This window comes from Notothenia rossii (genome assembly GCF_949606895.1).
Source record: "Notothenia rossii genome assembly, chromosome: 8".
NCBI lineage: Eukaryota > Metazoa > Chordata > Actinopteri > Perciformes > Nototheniidae > Notothenia > Notothenia rossii.
Genome location: NC_136906.1, coordinates 41,829,938 through 41,842,251, shown reverse-complemented (window position 1 = coordinate 41,842,251; position 12,314 = coordinate 41,829,938). Strand labels below are relative to the sequence as shown.

Sequence of the window (12,314 nt, the reverse complement as noted above, 5' to 3'; positions counted from 1 at the left end):
AACGGTACAATCAAAAACAAACTAGCAAAATGCTGTGCAGACACAGGTTTATCCTGAACACAAGCCCTGCCCATTGTGCTGATGTACATGAGAATGCGGAAACGAACACGGAGTCAACTCAGCCCTTTTGAGATCCTTTTTGCAGCTCCTCCACAGATTGGGATCAAGGCGCCAGGATGTCCTCTCCCCTCCACAACTTTGTGTGAGGATGCTATGTTGTCATATTGTATTAACCTGTCATCCAATTTAGCAGATATCAGACGCCAGGTAGCGGCAGCTCTACCTACCCCTGCTACTGGTCCACTCGACCGTATTCAACCAGGCGACTTTGTGCTGGTCAATGACTTCCAGAAGAAAGAGCTGGAGATCCAGCCGTTGGCAAAGTCCCGACCAGGTGCTTCTCGTCACCCAGACAGCGGTCAAGGTCGCCGAGAGAGCCACGTGGGTCCACGCCAGCCACTGCAAAGCTGTCATTTCCGCCCCAGTCTAGCCGGTCCAGCAGAAACAGACGACGACAAGTGACGTGCCAAGTCACCACCAGCACCACACCCGCAGCACATACACCCTAGTACCAAACACAAAACTCATGGGCGACGGCCAGCTGTGCTTTTTCATATGCCTCTGGTTCCTCGCCTGTGCCGTCATGGAGTGGGGTTTAATTGACATGGTCATGAAGGCACGGGCTCATTCAGACTAGACACATCCACTTAGGAGACGACAACACCAAGAACATAAACTTTGTGCCTGATCACTGGCGAGTGATTGAAGATGGAGCCCCTCGGACAAGAATTAGCTAACGCCCACCTGGAAAGACGACAACGCAACCGTGAACGATGCAGAAACTGTTGGAGGGTCTGGACACTAGTAGAGTGGATCCTTTGTATATTCTCCATGGCTTTTGTGTTTCGCATAATCCTATACTTCATGTATGCATGGTTAGTACACAGCCCCCTAAACAAAGTCAGAGTAGCGAAAAGATATGCTGGAGAATCTGGGAGAACGACATGGTCAGGAGGGTTAATTAAAGCAGGGACTTGTAACATCACTCTGATGGAGTGGCAAAACAGCACAGTACAGCTAGACCCATGTGACTACATCCCTTGCCCCGACCCTAGGAAGTTAGGGTGGGCAGACATTTACATCTGCTATGTCATAGATGGCAGTTACACTAGCCTCCATTGCTCTGGAGGCTGGGTTTCTTCTGCTGTACAGATGTAGCGATTCATTTCAGACAGTTTGAACCGCGAGGGCCGTGATTGGTACGGGATCTGCCCTCGCTCAAGGGAAAACCTCCAGCTTGACTTGAGACCGCCCCCGTGATAGATAAATGTAATTATAATGAAGCCAGCTGCAATGGATCATTGATCCACCAGGGGGTGCAGTGGGGTTCCACACTGGAGCTCATGTGAAATAAAATCAGATACAGTATGCTGGATGTACAGCGGAACTTTGTTAAGATCCATATGTCACGGATCTCATACTCTGTGCTAAATAAGAGACATGTAATCATTTACAAAACATCACCATGTTGTTATTTAATAAAATAATGTTGTTTAGTCGGAAAAAACGAACGGGAGGAAATGCAGCCCGGTTCTCGATTTTTAATCCTATTTTAATCATCATCTTCACCACGATCATTTATGTTTATGTTCGCCGAATTGACATGAAATCACTGACACATATGAATTTACTGTATTCAACTTCATTAAAACGTTATTAACCATCAATCAGTCAATCAATGTTTATTCATATAGCCCAATATCACAAATGTTACACTTGTCTCAGTGGACTTCACAGTTTGTACAGAATATCAGTATGACAATAGTTTGAGTTTAGGCATTAACGTGCCTAAACTCAGTAATTCACTAAAAATATTTATATTTTAATGGAGCCTCGTCGGCAGATCAGGATCCCAACGCGCAGTGGAGGGATATTGGTCTGCATGACGGGTGTTATTTTCCCCATAAGGAACAAGTCGCTGCAAATTATCCCGCTTATTACATGGCCACATTCTCAACAAACTAACGACATGACTCCCAATATTAATTTAAATGCTTTTATGGATTTAGAAAATGTTTTTATTGATTTAAAAAATAGTTGTATGTATTGATTTAAATCTACATGCATCCGCTAAGAAAAATAGTCCGTTGTTACCGTTTTTTAAACAGTGTGAATGAAACGGCAGCTCTCTCCCCCCTCACCCCCTGATCTTTCTTCTCCAGCAGCTAAATTAACTATAGGTTACTCTGAGTGACCATAGACTGTATGTGACAAGCTTACAGTTAGTGACGTAACAACACCATAAAAGCTGGTGGGTTGAAAGCAATACGGGAGGTAAAAATAACTACAATAATTGTGATTTATTTATTTTGGCTTTTATGTTTTTAGGTATAAAATGTTGTGTAATTCAGGCTTATAGTTCATCCTTCTCTAAAAGCCTTCAACAATGACAATATTCATAGTAATTTAATAAATCCTTCCAACACACATTGTAAAAAACAGCCTACTGTAAGTTAAGAAATCATTCCAATATGTACATCTTCGGATGTAACAACAATAACATTATAAATAGTAACATAGCTGAACATGGTATTGCACATTTAGCTTTGAGTGTTACTGACCTGAGATGTTTTTATTACATGAATTAAGGTGACTGAGGCTTATCTGTATGAAAAAGGTAAGAAGGATCCGAGCCCCCGGCTCCCCCACCCCATGGAATATCGGCTTTAAAATGAGGAATAAGAGAGGATTTCAGCAGTCAGAACAACTAAAGCAGCAGTGTTAACGGAAACGCCAAAGAGTCACATCTAATAGAAATATATAAAAGCATTTATTTTAATTGTGTAGCAGTCAGTTTATAATTTTGGCAGCACTGTTGAGCATTTTGAAAATGTATTTTCATGCCTCTGTGCAAGGCTTAGTCTTTCTATCTTTATAGCCACATGGTGTAAAGTAACTAAGTTCATAAACTCAACAAGTACTATACTTGGGCACAATTTTGAGATACTTGTACTTTATTTAAGTATTTCAATGTGTTGCTACTTTGTTCTTCTACTCCACTACAGTTTAGAGGTACATGGTGTACTTCTACTCCACTCCATGTATTTAATACCTTTAGTTACTTTACAGATGTGGATGAATAATGTGAAATATAATCAAGTGTTAAATCAGACTTTAGTTCCACCTGGAGTAAATCCACAAGCCCTTTAGTATACAAAGTCATTCAAACTAGCTGCTCCTTTACCAGCTTTGAGAACACTTTCATGATCAATCATTATAAAACATATCATATATATTATTCTGAAATGGACCAATCTGCACAATGACTACTTTTACTGTCGCTACTTTCACTATATTTTCATGAGAATACTTTTCTACTTTCACTTGAGGAACATTTTGAATGCAGGACTTTTACTGTAACAGAGTATTCCTACACTCTGGTACTTCTACTTTTACTCAAGTGCAAGACCTGAGTACTTCTACTTTTACTCTAGTACAAGACCTGAGTACTTCTACTTTTACTCTACAAGATCTGTGTGCTTCTACTTTTACTCAAGTACAAGACCTGAGTGCTTCTACTTTTACTCAAGTACAAGATCCGAGTACTCTACTTTTATTCTAGTACAAGATCTGAGTGCTTCTACTTTTACTCAAGTACAATATATATATATATATATATATATATATATATATATACCACCTCTGTTTATAGCCTATGAAAAAAAATATTAGAAATAGAAGGCTGAAGCTAACGTTAGCAGATAGTGCAACCCAGTCTCATGGCATTTCGTGTTCACCAACACGATTTTTAATCTATTGATTCGTGTTCACAAACACGATTTCCCCCTTTTTTTTGTTCTGCACAGCACGATTTTAAAAGCATTGTTTTTCTATTGGTAGTCTCACGGCATTTACGTGTTATAGGAAGACCGGAAGCTGTGTGGTTCATAAAAACATGTTCTTACTCAATATCAAGCCACAATTATTGCTTTTATTTTAAATCGTATAATTTCTGACTTTTGTTGCCGTCTGTGAGGAAAATAAATGCGGCTCAGAGCCTCAGAATACTGAAATCTGTATTTTTTCAATCTTTTGTTCCTTCTAATTTGTTATTCTTTTCAAAATAACACACTGTTATTTACTCACCAATAACACAAAATTATCCTTGTTTTTATTTATTTGTTTAGTTCCACAATCTCGGGCTTTTTTGACGTCCGTCAGGAACTGAATTTCAAAATAAAAATAACCGGAAACAGACGTAGGCATTTCGAGCGTTTACCCAAAATCCTCAGCTATGGTTTAAGCTCGCTGATTGGATGTTTTAGCCGCAATGCATGTTGGGATTTGGTGTTTATATGATATGAAATCGGAAAAACATTTTAAAAGAATAAAATAATACTTAATTCCGAGTGTTCTTGCTTTTCTCTTTGAAAGTCATCACATAACGGCATTGTAATACACGGTTCGGCTGCATTACATATGACAGATCTGCCGTAGTTCTCTATTTATAGAGCCCTGATGAGAAGACCTTTGGAAAAACTGGAAGAAATGCCGCCAAAACTGAATACTTGACGTGGATCATAAATATATCAACAATTAAACAACATCTTCAATTTCTCTTCACACAATACGTCTCCTTGCAGTATCAACACTAATTCGGCTGACCTGTAAATTTGATCTAATTCATAGATAGGTTATATTTACACCATAACGGTGCACAGCTGATATAAAAGGACTTATAGTTTTTAAAGATATTACTGATTTTCTTTTAATATAAGAATGTAAATACTGAGTCTGAAATAGTATAGCAATATGCTGTAAAATTATGTGAAAGCATGAATAAAACTACACATCTTCAGATGTTGTATACATAAGTTGTCACGATTCTCATGTTATGTCACGTTTATAGTTTTGTAGGTTTGGGTGTTTTTGCTGTTTTCCATGTCATGTTTTCCTTTGGGTTATTGTCTTGTCATTAGTTTCCCTGGTGTGTCTAATTGTCTGATTATGTGCACCTGGGCCCCTGTGTTTTCTCCTCCCTCCTCACCTGTGTCTTGTTGTGTGATTGAGTCTTGTGTGTATTTAAGTTCTGGGTTGTCTGTCTGTCTTGGTCGGTTCGTCTTTTTCCCTGACTATTTCTGCGGTGAGTGTTCTGTTTGTCATTGTATAGATATATCATAGCCTTGAAATAAAGGAATTTTCAGTTTATATCTGCATTTGGTTCCTGCTTGTTTCACAAACCGTGACAGTACGAACCGACCATAAAATGGACCCAGCAGACCTTTTGAAGCTACAGGCGGAACGTCTTGGATATTCTCTGGAGTATATTTTTCATACGTGGAAAGGCGCCTCATCTAGACAGGGTAGAGAGGCTGCGTTGAAGGAGGCACGTCAGGAGGTTGCTCGCAAGCCCTGGCTCTGGAGCTTGTTGCCCGAGTGGCTTAGGATTTTTTCACGTAGCCCTGAGAGCCAGTCCTCATTTTCTGACCCTTTCTTGGGGTCTGGTCTGGAGTTTGGGGGTCCACGAAGCCTCCAAAAAACTCCTAAGAGGCGCAAGGCCAGGGTTCTGCGCCCAACAGCCATGGTTCCGGCTCCAGCGCCAGACCCAGCAGCCGTGGCTCCGTGCTCCAGTACCGGCCCACGCAGCTTTGCTTCCATACTCCATTACCTGGCTTACACAGCCAGGGTCCAGGCTTCCGCTCCGCGCCCAGCAGCCATGGTTCCGGCTCCAGAACCGGACCATACAGCCATGTTTCCGGGTCCAGTGCCGGCCCACACAGCCATGTTTCCGGCTCCAGAACCGGACCTTACAGCCATGTTTCCGGCTCCAGTGCCGGCCCACACAGCCATGTTTCCGGCTCCAGAACCGAACCTTACAGCCATGTTTCCGGCTCCAGAACCGGACCTTACAGCCATGTTTCCGGCTCCAGAACCGGACCTTACAGCCATGTTTCCGGCTCCAGTGTCGGCCCACACAGCCATGTATCCGGCTCCAGAACCGAATCTTACAGCCATGTTTCCGGCTCCAGAACCGGACCTTACAGCCATGGTCCCGGCTTCAGTGCCGGCTCCAGTAACCATGGTCCCGACTCCGGCTCCCCGTCACCTTCTGACTCATCGGCCGACGCCAGCTCCTAGAGTCCTGTCAGCGTACCGGCCGACTCCAGCACCTCGTCTCCTGTGGGCTGTCCGTCCGACGCCAGCTCCCCATGTCCTGTCGGCATACCGGCCGACTCCAGCACCTCGTCTCCGGTTGGCTGTCCGTCCGACGCCAGCTCCCCGAGTCCTGTCGGCGTACTGGCCGACTCCAGCACCTCCTCTCCGGTTGGCTGTCCGTCCGACGCCAGCTCCCCGTGTCCTGATGGCTGTCCGTCCGACGCCAGCTCTCCGAGTCCTGTCGGCATACCGGCCGACTCCAGCACCTCGTCTCCTGTTGGCTGTCCGTCCGACGCCAGCTCCCCGTGTTCTGTTGGCGAACCAACCCACTCAAGTGTCGTTGGAGGTCCCGCAGAGTGCCTTTCTGCCGGGGGTCCTGCCAACTCTATGTCTTGTCCCGTTGGAGGTCCCGCAGACTACTCTTCTGCCGGGGGTCCTGCCAACCCAATGTCCTGAGCCGTTGGAGGTCCCGCAGACTGCTCTTCTGCCGGGGGTCCTGCCAACTCCATGTCTGGTCCCGTTGGAGGTCCCGCAGACTACTCTTCTGCGGGGGGTCCTGCCAACTCCATGTCCTGTCGCGTTGGGGATCCCGCAGACTACTCTTCTGCCGTGGGTCCTGCCAACTCCATGTCGTGTCCCGTTGGAGGTCCCGCAGACTACACTTCTGCCGGGGGTCCTGCCAACCCCATGTCCTGAGCCGTTGGAGGTCCCGCAGACTGCTCTTCTGCCGGGGGTCCTGCCAACTCCATGTCTTGCCACGTTGGAGGTCCCGCCGACTACTCTTCCGCTGGGGGTCCTGCCAACTCCATGTCCTGTCGCGTTGGGGATTCCGCCAACTGCTCTCCTGCCGGGGGTCCTGCCGGTCCTGTGTCCTCTTCCATGGGGGATCTTGCCGACACCGGTTCCTGACCGGCCTCCGGAGCTGTCTGGTCTTCACCCCTCCTCGGAGTCTGCCTTGCCCCCGGGCCGTCCGCCCGAGATTCCCTCCATGGACTCTGCCTTGCCCCCGGGCCATCCGCCCGAATTCCCCTTTTTGAACTCTGCCTTGCCCCCGGGCCGTCCACCCGAATTCCCCTTTTTTGAACTCTGCCTTGCCCCCGGGCCGTCCGCCCGAGACCCGTCCTCCAGACCCCCTCCATCCACCCTGCTGGACTTTTGTTTTTTTGGGACGTCTGGAATCCGTCCCTTGAGGGCGGGGTTATGTCACGATTCTCATGTTATGTCATGTTTATAGTTTTGTAGGTTTGGGTGTTTTTGCTGTTTTCCATGTCATGTTTTCCTTTGGGTTATTGTCTTGTCATTAGTTTCCCTAGTGTGTCTAATTGTCTGATTATGTTCACTTGGGCCCCTGTGTTTTCTCCTCCCTCCTCACCTGTGTCTTGTTGTGTGATTGAGTCTTGTGTGTATTTAAGTTCTGGGTTGTCTGTCTGTCTTGGTCGGTTCGTCTTGTTCCCTGACTAGTTCTGCGGTGAGTGTTCTGTTTGTCATTGTATAGATATATCATAGCCTTGAAATAAAGGAATTTTTTGTTTATATCTGCATTTGGGTCCTGCTTGTTTCACAAACCGTGACAGTACGAACCGACCATAAAATGGACCCAGCAGACCTTTTGAAGCTACAGGCGGAACGTCTTGGATATTCTCTGGAGTATATTTTTCATACGTGGAAAGGCGCCTCATCTAGACAGGGTAGAGAGGCTGCGTTGAAGGAGGCACGTCAGGAGGTTGCTCGCAAGCCCTGGCTCTGGAGCTTGTTGCTCGAGTGGCTTAGGATTTTTTTCACGTAGCCCTGAGAGCCAGTCCTCATTTTCTGACCCTTTCTTGGGGTCTGGTCTGGAGTTTGGGGGTCCACGAAGCCTCCAAAAAACTCCTAAGAGGCGCAAGGCCAGGGTTCTGCGCCCAACAGCCATGGTTCCGGCTCCAGCGCCAGACCCAGCAGCAGTGGCTCCGTGCTCCAGTACCGGCCCACGCAGCTTTGCTTCCATACTCCATTACCTGGCTTACACAGCCAGGGTCCAGGCTTCCGCTCCGCGCCCAGCAGCCATGGTTCCGGCTCCAGAACCGGACCCTACAGCCATGTTTCCGGGTCCAGTGCCGGCCCACACAGCCATGTTTCCGGCTCCAGAACCGGACCTTACAGCCATGTTTCCGGCTCCAGTGCCGGCCCACACAGCCATGTTTCCGGCTCCAGAACCGAACCTTACAGCCATGTTTCCGGCTCCAGAACCGGACCTTACAGCCATGTTTCCGGCTCCAGAACCGGACCTTACAGCCATGTTTCCGGCTCCAGTGTCGGCCCACAAAGCCATGTATCCGGCTCCAGAACCGAATCTTACAGCCATGTTTCCGGCTCCAGAACCGGACCTTACAGCCATGGTCCCGGCTTCAGTGCCGGCTCCAGTAACCATGGTCCCGACTCCGGCTCCCCGTCACCTGCTGACTCATCGGCCGACGCCAGCTCCTAGAGTCCTGTCGGCGTACCGGCCGACTCCAGCACCTCGTCTCCTGTGGGCTGTCCATCCGACGCCAGCTCCCCATGTCCTGTCGGCATACCGGCCGACTCCAGCACCTCGTCTCCGATTGGCTGTCCGTCCGACGCCAGCTCCCCGAGTCCTGTCGGCGTACTGGCCGACTCCAGACCCTCCTCTCCGGTTGGCTGTCCGTCCGACGCCAGCTCCCCGTGTCCTGATGGCTGTCCGTCCGACGCCAGCTCTCCGAGTCCTGTCGGCATACCGGCCGACTCCAGCACCTCGTCTCCTGTTGGCTGTCCGTCCGACGCCAGCTCCCCGTGTTCTGTTGGCGAACCAACCCACTCAAGTGTCGTTGGAGGTCCCGCAGAGTGCCTTTCTGCCGGGGGTCCTGCCAACTCTATGTCTTGTCCCGTTGGAGGTCCCGCAGACTACTCTTCTGCCGGGGGTCCTGCCAACCCAATGTCCTGAGCCGTTGGAGGTCCCGCAGACTGCTCTTCTGCCGGGGGTCCTGCCAACTCCATGTCTGGTCCCGTTGGAGGTCCCGCAGACTACTCTTCTGCGGGGGGTCCTGCCAACTCCATGTCCTGTCGCGTTGGGGATCCCGCAGACTACTCTTCTGCCGTGGGTCCTGCCAACTCCATGTCGTGTCCCGTTGGAGGTCCCGCAGACTACACTTCTGCCGGGGGTCCTGCCAACCCCATGTCCTGAGCCGTTGGAGGTCCCGCAGACTGCTCTTCTGCCGGGGGTCCTGCCAACTCCATGTCTTGCCACGTTGGAGGTCCCGCCGACTACTCTTCCGCTGGGGGTCCTGCCAACTCCATGTCCTGTCGCGTTGGGGATTCCGCCAACTGCTCTCCTGCCGGGGGTCCTGCCGGTCCTGTGTCCTCTTCCATGGGGGATCTTGCCGACACCGGTTCCTGACCGGCCTCCGGAGCTGTCTGGTCTTCACCCCTCCTCGGAGTCTGCCTTGCCCCCGGGCCGTCCGCCCGAGATTCCCTCCATGGACTCTGCCTTGCCCCCGGGCCATCCGCCCGAATTCCACTTTTTGAACTCTGCCTTGCCCCCGGGCCGTCCAACCGAATTCCCCTTTTTTGAACTCTGCCTTGCCCCCGGGCCGTCCGCCCGAGACCCGTCCTCCAGACCCCCTCCATCCACCCTGCTGGACTTTTGTTTTTTTGGGACGTCTGGAATCCGTCCCTTGAGGGCGGGGTTATGTCACGATTCTCATGTTATGTCATGTTTATAGTTTTGTAGGTTTGGGTGTTTTTGCTGTTTTCCATGTCATGTTTTCCTTTGGGTTATTGTCTTGTCATTAGTTTCCCTAGTGTGTCTAATTGTCTGATTATGTTCACTTGGGCCCCTGTGTTTTCTCCTCCCTCCTCACCTGTGTCTTGTTGTGTGATTGAGTCTTGTGTGTATTTAAGTTCTGGGTTGTCTGTCTGTCTTGGTCGGTTCGTCTTGTTCCCTGACTAGTTCTGCGGTGAGTGTTCTGTTTGTCATTGTATAGATATATCATAGCCTTGAAATAAAGGAATTTTTTGTTTATATCTGCATTTGGGTCCTGCTTGTTTCACAAACCGTGACAGTACGAACCGACCATAAAATGGACCCAGCAGACCTTTTGAAGCTACAGGCGGAACGTCTTGGATATTCTCTGGAGTATATTTTTCATACGTGGAAAGGCGCCTCATCTAGACAGGGTAGAGAGGCTGCGTTGAAGGAGGCACGTCAGGAGGTTGCTCGCAAGCCCTGGCTCTGGAGCTTGTTGCTCGAGTGGCTTAGGATTTTTTTCACGTAGCCCTGAGAGCCAGTCCTCATTTTCTGACCCTTTCTTGGGGTCTGGTCTGGAGTTTGGGGGTCCACGAAGCCTCCAAAAAACTCCTAAGAGGCGCAAGGCCAGGGTTCTGCGCCCAACAGCCATGGTTCCGGCTCCAGCGCCAGACCCAGCAGCAGTGGCTCCGTGCTCCAGTACCGGCCCACGCAGCTTTGCTTCCATACTCCATTACCTGGCTTACACAGCCAGGGTCCAGGCTTCCGCTCCGCGCCCAGCAGCCATGGTTCCGGCTCCAGAACCGGACCCTACAGCCATGTTTCCGGGTCCAGTGCCGGCCCACACAGCCATGTTTCCGGCTCCAGAACCGGACCTTACAGCCATGTTTCCGGCTCCAGTGCCGGCCCACACAGCCATGTTTCCGGCTCCAGAACCGAACCTTACAGCCATGTTTCCGGCTCCAGAACCGGACCTTACAGCCATGTTTCCGGCTCCAGAACCGGACCTTACAGCCATGTTTCCGGCTCCAGTGTCGGCCCACACAGCCATGTATCCGGCTCCAGAACCGAATCTTACAGCCATGTTTCCGGCTCCAGAACCGGACCTTACAGCCATGGTCCCGGCTTCAGTGCCGGCTCCAGTAACCATGGTCCCGACTCCGGCTCCCCGTCACCTGCTGACTCATCGGCCGACGCCAGCTCCTAGAGTCCTGTCGGCGTACCGGCCGACTCCAGCACCTCGTCTCCTGTGGGCTGTCCATCCGACGCCAGCTCCCCATGTCCTGTCGGCATACCGGCCGACTCCAGCACCTCGTCTCCGATTGGCTGTCCGTCCGACGCCAGCTCCCCGAGTCCTGTCGGCGTACTGGCCGACTCCAGACCCTCCTCTCCGGTTGGCTGTCCGTCCGACGCCAGCTCCCCGTGTCCTGATGGCTGTCCGTCCGACGCCAGCTCTCCGAGTCCTGTCGGCATACCGGCCGACTCCAGCACCTCGTCTCCTGTTGGCTGTCCGTCCGACGCCAGCTCCCCGTGTTCTGTTGGCGAACCAACCCACTCAAGTGTCGTTGGAGGTCCCGCAGAGTGCCTTTCTGCCGGGGGTCCTGCCAACTCTATGTCTTGTCCCGTTGGAGGTCCCGCAGACTACTCTTCTGCCGGGGGTCCTGCCAACCCAATGTCCTGAGCCGTTGGAGGTCCCGCAGACTGCTCTTCTGCCGGGGGTCCTGCCAACTCCATGTCTGGTCCCGTTGGAGGTCCCGCAGACTACTCTTCTGCGGGGGGTCCTGCCAACTCCATGTCCTGTCGCGTTGGGGATCCCGCAGACTACTCTTCTGCCGTGGGTCCTGCCAACTCCATGTCGTGTCCCTTTGGAGGTCCCGCAGACTACTCTTCTGCCGGGGGTCCTGCCAACCCCATGTCCTGAGCCGTTGGAGGTCCCGCAGACTGCTCTTCTGCCGGGGGTCCTGCCACCTCCATGTCATGCCACGTTGGAGGTCCCGCCGACTACTCTTCCGCTGGGGGTCCTGCCAACTCCATGTCCTGTCGCGTTGGGGATTCCGCCAACTGCTCTCCTGACGGGGGTCCTGCCGGTCCTGTGTCCTCTTCCATGGGGGATCTTGCCGACACCGGCTCCTGACCGGCCTCCGGAGCTGTCTGGTCTTCACCCCTCCTCGGAGTCTGCCTTGCCCCCGGGCCGTCCGCCCGAGATTCCCTCCATGGACTCTGCCTTGCCCCCGGGCCGTCCGCCCGAATTCCCCTTTTTGAACTCTGCCTTGCCCCCGGGCCGTCCGCCCGAATTCCCCTTTTTTGAACTCTGCCTTGACCCCGGGCCGTCCGCCCGAGACCCGTCCTCCAGACCCCCTCCATCCACCCTGCTGGACTTTTGTTTTTTTGGGACGTCTGGAATCCGTCCCTTGAGGGG

The 12,314-nt window shown here is 51.0% G+C and overlaps 1 protein-coding gene across 2 annotated transcripts in view; it reads right to left on the bottom strand.

The window, feature by feature from the left end:
• LOC307017377 (junction plakoglobin-like) overlaps positions 1 to 12,314 on the bottom strand; it is a 708,820-nt gene that overhangs the window by 385,021 nt on the left and 311,485 nt on the right. The gene's annotated exons all lie outside the window — the stretch shown is intronic.